This window comes from Dermacentor andersoni, chromosome 6 (genome assembly GCF_023375885.2).
Source record: "Dermacentor andersoni chromosome 6, qqDerAnde1_hic_scaffold, whole genome shotgun sequence".
Taxonomy (NCBI): domain Eukaryota; kingdom Metazoa; phylum Arthropoda; class Arachnida; order Ixodida; family Ixodidae; genus Dermacentor; species Dermacentor andersoni.
The window spans coordinates 87,998,811-88,010,338 of record NC_092819.1 but is presented as its reverse complement, the minus strand read 5'-3'; the positions used below and the strand labels follow the sequence as shown (position 1 = coordinate 88,010,338).

Here is an 11,528-nt window from a genome sequence, read left to right as displayed (position 1 = left end):
TAGGAAATGCTATCCTGTAGGCAGATGACTGCAAAGCAAGAGCGACATGAGCGCAGGGAACAAAAAAGGCATAAAAGTTTCGTTCGTAGGTTATAGAATGTCGACGTGCAAGTACGAAAGCCCGCATCTCAATCAATGCAGCGACCACAATTACACGCGCCAGCTCAGCGCATCTAAGCGTGACGCCTAGCCGTTGCCGTATGTATGCGTGCACAAAATGCAAAATCTGTCTCTATCGCAGCACCGCCACAGCATTTGTCGTTGTCCCGTGCTTCACTCGAACTCATATGACATGTCTGCTGCTTCACTGTCTAGGCATTTGCATAGTTTCAGTTTCAGCTTATTGAGACAGGCATTGCCTGGCTTGAAAAGACTGAAAGATGATTAAGTCTGCCTCGCTAGGTCTCTACACCTATACATTTGTTCAGAAGCAGTGAAAAATAGTAATAAAAACAACAACGGCTTTTTGACATTAGAACGTGACAAAAAATTGTTCAGATGCTGAAGTAACATCGCCATCAGGCATCCTTAAGTTATGTCACAGAATCACACAACAATGCAACAGCAATAACCCATCTCAAGAACAAAAACACGCAAGAAAAAAGAAATAGTTCTAACCGGTGACATAATAAAAAGAACAAGATGATGCAAGCCCTATACAGAACGTAGCATCATTTGTAGCAGCGTATAACCTCCAGAGAATATAGCAAAGTACAAAGATAATACGACGATAAAAGGCATTTTTTAACTCAAAAACTTATTTAGGGCACAGTAACCGAGACTAAGTGCATTTCAACAGTTTCCTTTATTCTGACTTTAGAACTGCATTGTTCGATAAGTTCATGGAGAAAACTATTGTTGTAGAGAAAGACATTCGGTAAAACAATGTTTGATTTCCGTAGATGGCTCTGAATAAACGAATTCTAAATCGCTCGTGTCGGAGATCATAGGAAGCATCAGTAGGGCAGCAAGAGCCATATAACGGCCCACGTCATTACTAATTTCCTTGCGAATATATAGGGCGAGTTTAAGGTTGTAAAGTTGGTTCACAGTCAGTAACTTAAGCTTGTTAAACATCACCGCCCAAGCACTCCGTACAGATGGTTAACCAGCGAAGCTGAAACGTGTGGCCCCAGTGTTTATCACTGGGGTAATCCCGACAGTTCATTAAACGACGGCTTGGTAGACCTTATCCTCGGTTCACAATTGCTGCACATTCAAGACTGGCTGTGCAATGCCCCGGTACTTCATTAGCCTGGATTTGTTCATTTTCCACAATTTCAACATGAATGTATAATACAGGCATTTTTGAAAGTTGATGTGCTGCCTCCATTTCCAGCGCTGGCCTGCTGTCGCTTTGGTGAATCGTCCGTGACAGCTGGAACCATTGATGGGTTACTTCACCAAGGCTGGCTGCTCTGTTTAGCTACTGGCTTAGTACCTGAAAAATAATGATGTGTGGTTATAACGAGACCTGCAGGCAATACTTAATGCTACAATGTTTTACCTAAACCTTTGAAAATGTGTACACATGCTTGTGAGTTACGATGTCATGAAGTATTAAGAGGACTCTCATTGATGACTGCACACTTCAACTCGCATTGAACTGACGCATGTACTGTCCGGCGAGTTTGTGGCGCAACAAAAAGTAGAAGCGCAGTCTTCACGCAAAGCGCTAGACACACGAACCCTTCAGTTTAGTAAACTGAGAAAGCTTCATAAAAGTAATCCAATATGAATAATTACTCGCTTAATCGCACAAGATCATGGACTCACGGAATACACAGTCTACGGCAACGAGCACCTATACTGCAGTTACCTGTACGTTGAACCCATAGTCACAGCTGTAAATCTGGAGTGATACCGTCCCATGTAATGGTAACTGCGTTTGTCATTGACGATGTCCATTTATTTCAGTCTGCTTATTTAAATTCTACGCATACGTGTTGATCAGCGAGTAATGTCCACCATTACTTGCTTAAAAGCTGAGAACGTGTGAAAGAATGGCTGGGAGTACTTCGTCTGTTGATCGACCTTTCAAAACGCACTACATCACGGCGGTTCGCAGGATTGAGCTTAAACACGGACGGGATGTTGCCGGGGTGGTCTGGAAACCTTGATGGTTCTCCTGCAAGGGGAAAAAGAAAGCGTCCTTATATTGTCCAATACTTTCCCCTTCGGTCGACAATCGCCGCAGCTTTGTCACACACGCACAGAGATGACCTAGCTTATATTCGGACTAACCTCAGTAGTCGATGCGCAACTGAAGCTATTCAGGGCCATGAACCGGGCAAAAGCGGGTCATGTCAGCTTGTCAGGCTGGAATATGTCTGTCGAGTCCATGTAAACTCTAGTCGGTCGGGCTGAACGAGCGTCGAGTCGGGCTGAGTCAGCCGGACTGCATGAGGTACGTTGACCGAGCCCGACCCATATGCAGCATGCAGGAAACGCGGGTGGGTCGGGCCCGCCAGCGACGAGACTTGAGCGAGGCCACTGTGACGTCACAATTTATGCACAGGCAGTGGGGAATAGTACAAGGCCAACACAAGCACTGTGCAGTACAACCTCATCGTAGCGATAATACCCGCGAAATAGAGCTGGTGCAAATGGCAGCGGGAACAGGAAGCCTAGTTCGAATGCGTTGATGTATCGGCTCGACGCTGTGTGCCCTCTTTGTCCAGACTCGTCAGAAGCGTGTTCATGTAAACGCGGTCACGTCGTGCTCGGTCAGCCCGATTTCTGACTCGACCGACTCACGACTCGTTCATGTAAACGTAGCCATTGCAATAACGCAAACGATTTCATTACATATCTCGCCGCTCGCGCTTCGTCATTCGCGGCTATCGCACCCCGCCGATGTTATCGCTGGCACCGTGCTGTGGGCTTACAGGGCCGCGGCATAAGTGAACCACTCGACTGTACCCCACACTCATCATCCATCCGACCCGACTGATGTGACGAAGACAGAAAAGGAAGAGCATATGAAAGGCATTGCTTCAAAACGTTGCGACTGTCGACAGTGCGCGCCGTTTGCCCGACGTGAATGTTCTCAAGACAAGCGTAGAGGCCTTACCTGATATAAAATGCTCGCTGCAAACGTGCGAGTTAGCTGTAGGCTTCTACGTAGATCCATCGACGTTTATTCGGCGCCTCGCCTGGACCCACTTTCTTTTTTTCGCTGCGTGTAACCAAGCTGCGGGGAACGAAGAAAAACCTGACCTTCGGAAGCTTGCCAGCTTGCTGCAGGCATTTATGCACCCCACAGCGGCGCACCTCTGCGGCATAACTACACCCGGACAAGAAAGCTCGGCAGCGAAGCGACGCGCAAGCGAGCTGCCGAGCCTCAAAAAGGCATGGCGCCCATATCCTTCCCGTCGTACTGCGCGTGGTACTCGCCACGCATGCGCAGAGGACCCCTTTGGAAAAAGCCATTGTCGAGATCATTGATAACACCACCTTTATGAAAGACCGCTACGTTCGCTCTTTTTATAACTGGTAAAATGCCTGTTGATAATGCTCTGTTACAAACATGTTGCAAAGGTAATATTAAAATGGTAGCAACGAAAATATTTTGAGTATCATTACTGTTATCGTGACCGGCAGCAGTATTGTTATTTGGCTTTTAGGATATCTCTAACTTAGTGCAAGGAGATAGAAAACAGAATTCGTACTGAAAGCGGATATATATTACTCTGCATCTAGTTGAGTGTTGGAATTCGTATATGCGCCAGAAGATAAAAAAGTAGGATTTGAATTTATGTGGAAATGTTTCTTTACTATATTCGACACAATTAGCAATTAGTGTAGCATGAATGCTATTCTATTGTTGACCAATAACAATCGTACTGAGTTCAAAAAACATTTGGGGCGGGGGGGTCATCAGAAACAGCAATAAACATATTCTTGTAATATTCAGATTGAGCATTCTTGAAATCGGAGTTTAAATTGTTTCGAATTTTCATGTATTCGTTTAGAAGAGTTATATCTTTTGGATTAATAAACTGACGGTACACGATATCACGGGCTTTCAATTCCTGAAATAATTGTTTGTTGCCCACGGCTTCCTTTATTCTTCATGTGTTCCTTTTGCATAGCGCAAAGCAAAAGCTTCTTCTCCGCGGCCCTTCACTTTCTGTAGAAAGATATTGCCTGAAATGCTCGAGTTTTCTTCCTTATAAACATCTACCCAGTCAACACGCTCCAACATCTAGTGAAAATCGGATAGACATATTTTACTAAATTTTCGATAACGAACTTATTATGTGAAAATGGAAGACCAGCGAAGCTGTGTTGCGCAATCGCTATATTAAGTTCCATATGGTGTAAAGCCACGAACACATGACTTCGTTGTTTCGTCTTTTGCTTTGACTTCTTTTTGTTTCCCCCTTATTTTTCCACGTTTCCTTAATTTTATAATTTTTGGATTTATTTTACTTCGTACATATATACTGACGTTTTGGCACGCACCGATAACCCCGTAAATTCGGCCTCCCCATTACGACGACAGAAGAAAAGCGAAATTCTGCGCTGGAATGATGAGCGGCAACGAAGCCAGCTATGCGAGACGACGACGCTCCAGCCATTGCTGATGATAGTTTTTTACACAACGGAGCCAGCTGCGGAAAATGACGACGACAAACGCGCGAGCAGTGACACGAGCGTGTTAGCGTGGTTGGTGCCGATAATTTTCAACGTAAGAGCACCGCGCCGCAAAGAAAACGGTGTCGGCGTAGGACATCACTTCACGAAAAATAATTCCGAACAACAACCACGCAGGCCCTCCACGTGGCGCAGATGCGTTACTAAACTAATTGAATTCTTCGAAGTGAAATACGTCAGAAAAATCGCTAAGTACGACGTAACCACAACCTAGAGATATGATAGCGTCCGAGCTTAATTTGAATGTACCAGTAAATATAATTCTGTTACGCGGAAATTCAAACACATACCAATTTTACGAGTAGCGTGGCCCATTTTGTTCCTTGCAACTACACCGTCGCGTTCGGCTCCGCGCATCCACAAGAACGTTGCGGTTGCCGGGAAACGTGACGGGCAGTCAGGTATCCTTGAAATCTATCGCGTTGCACTCTTAAACGCCAACCTTAGGCGTAACAAAATTTTTAACGTCATTTTTGAATAATTGTACAAAACTTTTTTTTCAGAAACATCTGTTCCCCTTGTGCCTGGGACCTCTTCGGGTTTCACGTGTGAAAAGGCTAGTTCAAGGGCGCGTTACAGGTCCCCGAGCCTACATGGGTATGTGTCATTGAGCTTGGACCCTTTCTGTACTATCCCCAGGATCGGCCCACATGCTGATTTTTGTCAACCTCTCGGACACTTACTTTTTTTCCGAGATCTTAAACATAGACAGCTCTACCGCAAGGATGCCTCCAGTTCACGTTGCTTGTTTTTCAAGCTTCTTATATTTGCCTGGGAAACTGACCTGTTATTCTCCCTTCTGCGGAGGGTATGCGTTAAAGATCGCAAAAGAAGAAACATCGTGATACATAACTTTAGCGAAGTCAGCCATCGAAAGCATGAATCTTAACAAGGAAAACATAAGCGGTGCAAGCTCGTGGCAGCTCAACTAGTCTTATCAAGATCAACTTCGCAATTTATGCGCACTGCTCACTGGCCACATGCCTAACGTATGAATAGCGCTCCATCCTTTTGTCACGCGAAATCATAGTGCATTTCTCGAACCTTTGCTTTCTTCATCCATAGAAGTTTCTTATTTTGTGGCGTCACATTGCCTCTGAAATGTATCGCCAATTTATCACCTGTAAGCTCCTTTTTCTTTGAGTGCTACAGGCAGGACAAGACATGTTTGGCACTTCTATATTCTTTTTGACGCGTCATCTTTACTTTTGATGGCAGTTTTGCTTATGTCCGAGCATGTTCCGAAATGGTAACGATAGCTGTATTCAGAGCATGTTGGATTCATACTATTATCTGAGAGCTGCTCATTACAGACCAAACACAACTCCGACATTGCGATTCACCGAAAGAAAGCTACAAAACACTTCGGCACCAAAATGTACAAGAAATATATGCACTAGAGCTGGTGGCAGATGCAACATAGTATGTTATAAGTAGCCAGTAATAAAATTAAACCAACCTGCAAAGGCAGAGGATAGCGATCACTGCAGAGCCGTTTCGCCGTAGCCACCACCTACAAGGAAATGCGTTCGTCGAAGGCCATTCGTCGTCTTTAATTCAGCTCGGAGTTGACATGGCTAATGACGTAGGACTGTGGCTGATACGTGGGAATGGCTGTTATCGGGCAGCTGCAGCAGGCAGGCGGTGATTATGAAGACAGTAACGCGTTCCGACGTAGTAACTGCAAAGGCAGATGATAGCGATCACTGTAGAGCCGTTCCGTCCGTTCCCACCGCCAGTGAGCAAATGCTAATAGCGCATCCTAGTGAGCATTCCTCCCGAACGCTGCAATAAGCAATCGTAAGGCGGGGTTTTGAAACGCTATTTAGATTTAACTTCAACGCTGGGCTAGTTGACGCTCCCTTACCAATGTCGAGGCGCATGCTTCAGGCACGGAAAAGACACAGCGCATCCGACAGGGACGGAAAAGATGGACGCCATCAGCTCTTTGGGTGTCCATTCTCGTAGTCCGTGTCTGATGAGCTGGGAAGCATTTTTTGTCTAGTGCTGTAGCCACGCGTTTCTCGCAAAACTGGCTTTAGCGTGTTAAGTCCTAGTTTGCTTTGCTAATGTGAAGCTTAGATTTAATAAAATAGTAAACACCTATGAAAATAGAAACAAGTGCGGAGTAAATCCCCGAGTGCAGGAGGCAAGAAATCTAGAGTGACATCGGACAGCTAGGGCTTTATGTGACAATAGCTGGAACTTTCGTGAAAGCTTGTATAGATAAGTTAACTACTAGAATACATGTGCTACAATCGAACTGATCTGACGCTCGCTCTGGCCAAGGAAACGTATGAGGCACAGCTTTACCCGAATGGTGCAACCTCAAGTAGTGGTCATCGAGGCACTGCTTAGGAACGCAGTCAAGGACTAGGTCTAGAGAAAAGAGAGTAGTACAGCAGTGGCAACATAGTAAAGAAGGAGTCGCACAAGGCTTTACAAATTTCGGTGTAAGCCAAAACACCCCGACGGGCAGCGTAATCATGATAAAGTACACTTCAATGTGTAGGTGCAGATCCTCATCATGGTTTGTGCGTGTATTTACCTAAACTTCGTCCTGCTGGCTTCAACCGGCTTTGTGACTTTGCAAATTGATCGCTTTCAACGACGCAGTGCGTTAAGCGTGCAACAATTCGACATAACTACGTATGTACGTGGACGGAGACTGATTGCAATGCATCATTTACAAACTATGAAACCTTGAAAATTTAGAAAGTTAAAGCGCGATAGACAGCGTCACATGAACGTTTAGAGCTACAAGTTCGAAGAATTAAAAAAAAAACCATCTACTAGCCGTCGTTTCCACTACAGCACAATGATGGCAATGCCAGAGTTTCCACAGGTAACTTTTGCAGGAAACAGTATGCAGTGAGGACTCTTCTAAGATGGCACGCTCGTGCGTTGTGCATAGCGTTAGGGAAGGTAGAGAGCAATAACTATATATATAGAGAGAAAGAGGACCGATATATTTGCTCAGGTTCTCGCAGTGACGTTATCTCTGCAAGTACACCGGTGTTCACAAAGCACGAATCGCTGCGTGAACGCTGATTTCAGAATTTTTTTAATGCTTTCGTATAACAAAGCACTTGCATTTTGAATGCGTGAAGCGTACTCTAAGCTCTCTTGCACCAAAAAACAAAAAAACAAACGACACTGCTATTTTGCTTTCGCTCCTTATCACAGCTCTCCCGCGCGAGACGTTACTATGAATTTTGGGGCTCAAGCAAGCTTACGGGAGTGTCAGCCAGAAGATACAATTTAATACTGAGCTCTTTAGGAAGCATTCTTGGATAGTTTGAGGCGGCCCTAATTCCACTGCAGTGCCCAATATCACATGATTTATGATCTCCTTAAATGACTTATGATCCTGTTAAAAGCGGCTGCGGCCACTCCGAATCTGACATGTTTCGTTGACGCCGCCCAGTACTAGCGCTCTAATCACTATGCCGTAGTTTTGGTTGACCCCAACGGCACTCTCATTAACTCAGCATCCGTGCGGAAGGTTTCTGCAACAGTAGCCGAGCAGGTTGCTATAGCTATAGCACTGAAGGACCCTCTACGTCCAAATATATTTACAGACTCCAGGTCTGCAGCCCGAGCTTTCGCCTCCGGCTCGATCTCAAAGGAGGCGGCGGCCATCCTCGGCAGCGAGGGGGCTGCTGGTTTTCACAGCATCAAATGGTTCCCGGCCCATATGGGAATCAATGTACACTCTGAGATTGTTAACGCCAATGAGTTGGCCCATGACTGTGCGCGAGGTCTTACACACCGCGGCGGTTCAGGTGGACTCACGGGCGGCGACTTAGGGCTGTACAGGGATTCACTTCTCACCTTCCATGAAATCTTGGCACATTACCAACTCGCTCGACGGGCCTTTCCGCTACCACACCCTAAACTTAATAGACCACAATCGTCGGTATTTCGCATGCTACAAACGGGGTCGTTCCCCTCCAGGGGCCGATTCAGTCACTTTGCGCCTAATGTAGAACCCCACTGTACAGACTGTGGGGAGGCGTACTGCTCCTTATCCCATATGCTCTGGCAATGCCCTGCGTTACGCAGCTCATCGCTAACCACTCTAACCGACTGGGAGGCAGCCCTTAAAAGCGGCGACCTCTCAGAGCAACTACGGGCTGTCCAGAGGGCCTGCGACAGGGCGGAGGACCACAATCTTCCTATCCCGACGTGGGTGCGGCCCGCGACGGCTACGGGGACTCCCTGAAAAGGGAGGTACCCTAACGCTGTTCCTCAGGACCATTAGTAAAGTTCTTTGTCTGTCTGTCTGTCTCCTTATCCTTTTTCGTATTTCTTTCACAACAAACTGTTGCGGCGTTTGTGCGATAAATTAGGACAAGTGGCTGTTTTGACAGTCTTGGTAATGTATTGCATTCATTGCCGTATTACAATCACTGTAAATATAAAACAAATTTATTTTGTCACTGAATGAACATGTAAAACTAACTTAGGCTGGTTATATGAAACAAGGAGGCATAGAAGAGACCGATATCAAAAAAGAAACAAAGAAAGAATATGAAGAGACAATTTTGTTTCTTAGTTTATCAGAGAAATGACTGCTGACTAAAGAATGTATAGATGTAGATGTGGATGCTTGTTATCTACTGGCATGTACCCACCCTGGGGTATTGGCCAAGAATCGGGGAGGTTAAAGCAAAGTGTAAAATAAGAGGTCGAGCTTTTATAATAGGTAAGTTACAATCAAACGAGAGTTATTGGAGAGGATGTGTGATTTTATGAAAATGAAAGTTCTACCATAACGAGTTTCAATACCAATTTAATAATTGCTTTCTGTCTGAGGTGACATATTACATATACTTTGGCTTATGGATTTCTAGTTATCTTAGTTGGAATAAACATATTGAATACGTTAGAGGTAACGCCTGCCGTAAGTTATTTTTCTTTAGAAAAACCCTAATCCTAGCTGCCCACGCTGTTCGAGAGAGAGAGAGAGAGAGAGATAGAGAGAGAGCGTAAATCCCCCGTAGTGGGTTTGCGCCATAAGTGAGGAGCAAGCCAGCAAGCAAGCAAGCTGTTCCGTCGAGTCGGAGCTGGAATGCGCTGCCTCCCATTGCCGCATGGTAAAACGTATTGTGGGTGCAAGCTGTGGTGTGCTTCTGCAAGCCCATAGCATGTGGTAAAGCGTTGCGCATTGATCGCAGTGAGGGCATCTATAGGAATACAGCGCAGGGTGTATGGCGTGGTATAGAGACTCAAGTGAGGCTACGTGTTTGTTTGGCGTTTTCGCGATATCACGGCGTCCTCTCGCGTCAGATCATTGCGAGGTGGCGGTATAGCGTTCTTCGCGCAAGGCGATAGTGTTGTAGGACGTGCGTGTAGGTTGACGGTATGTGCTCGGGGTGGAACTGCTCGGCGTGGCCCTCTCGCGGCTCCCGGTGCGCATGCCCTCGGGCGTAGGCGTGGGCCTTCTGATTGCCGCGTTATGACTCGTTCCCCGGAGTCCACACGATTTGTACGTATGGCGGGAGCTGGTGCGCTCCAATCAGAATGCGATGTGCAACCCTGGAAGTTTTCCCCGTGGAGAAATTTCTGCATGCCGTCTGAGAGTCGGTCAGAGCTATAACGCACTCCCAGCGCGGTCTCGTCGTGATGGCTAACGCTATCGATAGTTCCTCTGCCTCTCAAGTGCTCGCTCTGAAAACCGACAACGGCCTTATTTCGGTCCCGTGTTTGTTGACTACGCTGGCGAGAAAGGTGGTACTCCTTGCGGTGCTAGCCGCGTCTATGTACCCTGTTCGAAGATTAGCGTATAAATCTATTGTCCTCCCAAATATAGACTACGCTGTTATAACATGGGACCCCTACACAAAAGGTATTGTTCAGAAAATTAAGAGAGTGCAAAGAACCATGCAGTTGATTTACGCCAATTTCAGACGCAGCTCAGTTACTGAACTTTTCACATATGCTAACCTAACCGCTTTCTCCGAAAGAAACCTCTCAAAAAGACTAAAACATTTACATCACTTAATTAAAGGGCAGTATAAAGTTGACATTGGTAAATTGATTTCTTTTTCATCTGGTTAATCGACACATATGAAACACGACCTAACAGAAACACCTTTTCGCTCTTTTAATGACTGCTTTAAGCACTCTTCGTTTTTTTTTTTTTTTTTTTTTTTTTGCCCGCGAACAGTCAGGGACCGAAATTATCTTAGTAACACCGTTGTCCAAGCACTTTCATTATCTGTGTTTTTATCTTCTCCCTTTCAGTGACGTGCCAGTTGAGGTAGGGCGCGACGTAGGCAATGTGACTGATCACGAATGACTGGACAAGGCAGGACCAAGATCAACACGCTGATCAGACGGCTTACAAGACGGCGCTGGGTTTAACGGAGACCACGAGTATGGCTCGGTTCCTGCAGCTCGGCGTCCATCACACCCTAGAAGAAATAGCCGAGGTGCAGCTCACCGCGCAATTCGAGCGCCTTTCTACACCAAGACGGGCCGCAGTATAATGACGTCCCTGGGTTACAACCCCCAAGCTCCCTGCCGGCAACCGTGCGAGATCACAGATGAGGCGCGGGCTTGCAATTACGTGGACCCCATCCCGAAGAACATGCACCCAGAGTACAACCAAGAACGGCGGCAAGCGCGGGCCAAGGCCCTCACCGAACAACACGCACAAGACCCGCACGCCCGGTACGTGGACGCCGCGGAATACAAGCGGGAAGGCTTCGCGGCAGTGGTCGTTGCGGCGGCTACCGGCACCATGACAACGGCAGCGAGCGTGCGGTGCACGAACGCCACAGACGCTGAGGAGGTTGCCATCGCTCTGGCGATCACCGAGGCCGAGTGTCGCACCGTGCTCAGCGACTCGAGGAAGGCCGTGC

The 11,528-nt window shown here is 46.5% G+C and overlaps 1 long non-coding RNA gene across 1 annotated transcript; it reads right to left on the bottom strand.

Moving 5' to 3' along the window:
- Positions 1-1,887: 1,887 nt before the first annotated feature.
- LOC140218985 (uncharacterized) lies at positions 1,888-3,449 on the bottom strand. Its single transcript, XR_011895216.1, has 2 exons — positions 3,074-3,449; positions 1,888-2,128 (listed from the first exon to the last, which is right to left on the bottom strand). It is a non-coding gene; the product is annotated as an uncharacterized lncRNA (long non-coding RNA).
- Between the last annotated feature and the right edge of the window lie 8,079 nt (positions 3,450-11,528).